Genomic DNA, 4,138 nt, shown 5'->3' on the forward strand with positions numbered 1-4,138 from the left:
AAATGGGGCTTCAATCCTCAAATATTTGTATCAGTTATATAGATTACCCATTAGCTGGTATGAAAATCCTTTCTTTGATTCTAAAACAGGTAGTCTGAAAGCATATTCCCTAACTAATATAAACTTCCCAGGTATGGGTTACCTGCCATTACACCTCTTGAAAACCAAAAATTAAGAATGCTAAATTATATCACAAACAATGCAACAGAATGTTTTCTGTGTTTACTACTTTGTTCAGTCATATGTATTGCTCATATAGGGGGCAGGTGATTGTGGCGAGTCTAGGGACTGATTTCCTTTCTCTGGGACCCTCATGGTCCATACAGACTGCCAAAAACACTCTCCCCAAAAGAAAAAGAAAAAAACCCTAGGAAATGGCCTGAATTCCATTTCTAGTTTGGGATTTTTCTAAAAGGTGTGTGTGTGTAAGCTGGGACACATTCCAGAAAAGTTAATTCACTCCCCCCCACCCCATTTTTTGGCCAAGAAAAGAGTGGTCTAGAAGTCTAGAGGGATCGAAGAACACAAAAACAATTTTACAGGGCCATTCATGGTTTATATGGAACCAGCAATTACTCAGGAAGAAAAAATTGTTCCAAAGAGCTGTCCAACTTGAAATGACATAGCTGAAAGTGTTGTAACCTCATGTATTCATTACTACTTGCATGTTGTCTTGATAACGAACCCATAGAGTATGAATTCACTTGGCTTGTATGGTAAGAAAATAATACAAAATTGTATTAATTAATTGCTTTCCCCAAAAGGGTAAGCATGATATAAGACTAAGGAGGACCTACTGACTTCTGACCTTTGGTTTCTTTTTCAAGCAATCACTCAATAAAGAATGCTAGGCCTTGGCTGCACCCTGGTGGTTTAACATGTTATAAACTGAAATACAAGATACCGTATATACTCGTGTATAAGTCGACCTCATGTATAAGTCGAGGTGGGGTTTGGGGGCCAACATTTTGGATTTTAATATGACCCGTGGATAAGTCGAGGGCACAGTCACAGTCCCTCTGCTCCACTTGCCTCTTGGTGCTCCTTTGAGTGGTGGCTGCCCTCGAGACGTCCCTGCTGCTCTGCTTGCCTTTTGGTGCTCTGTGAGGGCAAGCTCCAAAGAGCCATCTCTGCTGCCATCCCCTGTGCTCCCTCTCCCATGCTTCTCCCTTGGGGCTCTCTAACTCAAAGGGTTGATAGAATCATAGAGTTGGAAGAGACCGCAAGGGCCATCCTGTCCAACCCCATTCTGCCATGCAGGAAATCCAAATCAAAGCATCCCCGACAGATGGCAATCCAGCCTCTGTTTAAAGACCTCCAAGGAGGGAGATTCAGATTTGTTTGTTCCTTTGTATATTTTGGAGAGGAAAGAGTTAAAAAGAGGCTCCTTTCCCCCCTGCCTTTCAGTTTAGGCTCTCCAGCAAGTCTTAAGCTTCTGCCCCTTTAAGACCAGAGCAGCTACCAGTGGTTCCCAAACTCTGCTCCTCCAGGTTTTTAGACTTCAACTCCCAGAAGCCTCAGCCCTCTTAGCTAATGGCCTGAGATTCTGGGAGCTGAAGTCTGAAACCCCTGGAAGGCCAGAGTTTGGGAACCACTGAAATAGAGCTCTCCCCATTTTCCTTTTCTTGATGCTGGAGAAATCAGGCAAGCTGGCTTCTCCCAGCCATAGCTATGGCCAGTCTTAGGTTTTTCCCCCTTTGAAAAGTGAGGAAATTAACAGCCCTCTTTTCCTTTTGTCCCCTCCCTGCCTCCGTCCCACAGAGCCATCCCTACTTCTTCCTTCCTTCCCTCGCTTGCTCCTTGGTCCTTTTTCCTCTCCCCTCGGACTCTGCAGGATGAGGAGCCAGGATTAGGGATTAGTTTCTTTCCCTTTTAAAAGATGAGGAGAGCTCTATGCTAGCTGCTCAAGCAGCGGCTGGAGAGAGACTTTCTTTCCAGCTCCTTTTTCTTTTCCTGAGTGGCTTCCAGTGAGTTAAGGTTTCTGCTCCTTTAAAAGCCCTTTCCTTGCCTGAAGGAGCCGATGCTTGGGCGAGCATGCAAGCCAGCCAGCCCCTCTCAGGGAAAGGCAGCTTTCCTCAGGTTTGCAAAGGGAAAGAAACTCTTCCCTAATCCTGGTTGCTCATGCTGCCGAGTCTGAAAGGAAGGCAGCATTTCTTTTAAAGGCAGTCTCCCTGGACTGAAGGACATGCCACTCAACCCCCACTCCCTGGAAAGAGTTGCAGCCGCCATTTTTCTGAGCCACATTACCGTATAGACCCGTGTATACGTCGACCCAGGATTTTGGGATCCTTTTTTGGCATAAATTTTTCGACTTATAGTCGAGTATATACGGTATGTTTCACAAGTTTTGACAAGAGTTTAAGCTTCAAACCATGCATTCATTTTAGTGGAACTCTTAGAATATTACATCTCATGTAGCAAGATACTGTAAAAGGAAAAGTATCGAACAGAGAAACACCAAGCTTAAATTACAATGTTGCTTTTTCCACACCAATCACATGAATATAAGAGAATATAAGAAAAATAAAAAGAGCAACACCATTCAGTATAAACTATGTATTGCATGTGTAGAGACTAGGACCCGGAACAATGGATGCAAGCTACGGGATAAGAGATTCCACCTCAACATTAGTAAGTAAGGGCTGACAGTAAGAGATGTTCGACAGTGGAACACACTCCCTCAGACTATAGTGGAGTCTCCTTCCTTGGAGGTCTTTAAACAGAGGCTGATGGCCATCTGTCGGGGATGCTTTGAATGAGATTTCCTGCATGGCAAGGGGGTTGGACTGGATGGCCCTTGTGGTCTCTTCCAACTCTATGATTCTATAATTCTATGTCTCTGCAATTCATCTGTCAACCTATGGTGACCCCCATTAATTTCATATATTACTGGCAGAAAATGAACTGATGCATGAACCCACAGACTACAATAGTTAAAGAGCTATGGAAGGGCACAGGTATTCACTGGACAAATCTAGATTCTAAGAGGAGACATTTTTTGATAGAAAGAGAGAGCGTGGTTTGAGTGTTGGACTGCAACTCTGGAGACCAGGATTACATGGCTATGAAACCCACTGGGTGACCTTAGGCATGTCATATGCCCTCAAGCTTCAGAGGAAGGTAATGGGAAATCCCTGCTGAACAAATCTTGTAAGAAAAACCCCATGATAGGTTCACCTTAGGGTTGCCATAAATCGGAAATGGCTTGAAGGCACACAACAAGAACAAAAGGAGACCTTTTTTTGCAGAAAGGCTGGCTCTAAGTTAAATAAATAAAATATAGCTCTGCTCAGTAAGCATATCACTGATCAAGAGATTACTGACTTACAGATCAGGGAAAAAAAGTGCAGTGCACTTTTGCAGACTTCAAAAAGCATTTTCAAGCTTTTTACATGGTTATTCCGTTTTTTCGATCTCGGTGACCATGTAAGAGTTGAGTTTGCCTTATCCAAAATTCTGAAAACCAAATACTACAAAATTGTTCACATAGCTGAGTGAGATAGTGACATCTTTACTTTTTGACAGTTCAGTGTACACAAACTTTATTTCATGTACAAAATTATTTAAAATATTATCTATACAATTACATTCAGACTATGTTTACAAAGTGTACAAGAAACCCAGAAGGGGCAGGATCGTACACACTGAGCCCATATAATCCAGCCCTCAGTGCTCACCTGGGTTAGTCCCTCTGTCAGTACGGGGACAAGTGGGTGTTCACACGCCTGTCCTCACACTAACCTAAGGCCACTCCTTATCTTTGTGGCAGGAGATCCATCTGAGTAGTACTCCAGTTGCCCTGAATGATGCAGAAACGAGATGCCTGGCTGCACTCATGTAGCCAGGCACTCCTTTTTCATGCTGGATAGGGCAAATGAAGGGCTTCTCAGACTGATCATCAGCCAGAAAGGTAAGAACCACAAGGGGGTGGGGTGTTTGAACAGCTTGGTTTTGCTGTGCAGTTTCTTAGAAACTCCATGCAAAACCAGGGCTATTTTAACCTGGGGGGGAAAGACTCTTAACCCTAGGGTTGGACCAGGGCCTCTGAATCCATGTCTGTACAGGATCGGTTATTTCGGTCTGCGTCATCTAAATTAGATGCAAACAATAACGCTAAGAATCTCCAGCTTAGTCTGAA

The 4,138-nt window shown here is 43.7% G+C and overlaps 1 protein-coding gene across 1 annotated transcript in view; it reads left to right on the top strand.

The window, feature by feature from the left end:
* AURKA (aurora kinase A) overlaps window positions 1-4,138 on the top strand; it is a 90,647-nt gene that overhangs the window by 447 nt on the left and 86,062 nt on the right. The gene's annotated exons all lie outside the window — the stretch shown is intronic.

The sequence above is a fragment of the Sceloporus undulatus genome, chromosome 4 (genome assembly GCF_019175285.1).
Source record: "Sceloporus undulatus isolate JIND9_A2432 ecotype Alabama chromosome 4, SceUnd_v1.1, whole genome shotgun sequence".
NCBI lineage: Eukaryota > Metazoa > Chordata > Lepidosauria > Squamata > Phrynosomatidae > Sceloporus > Sceloporus undulatus.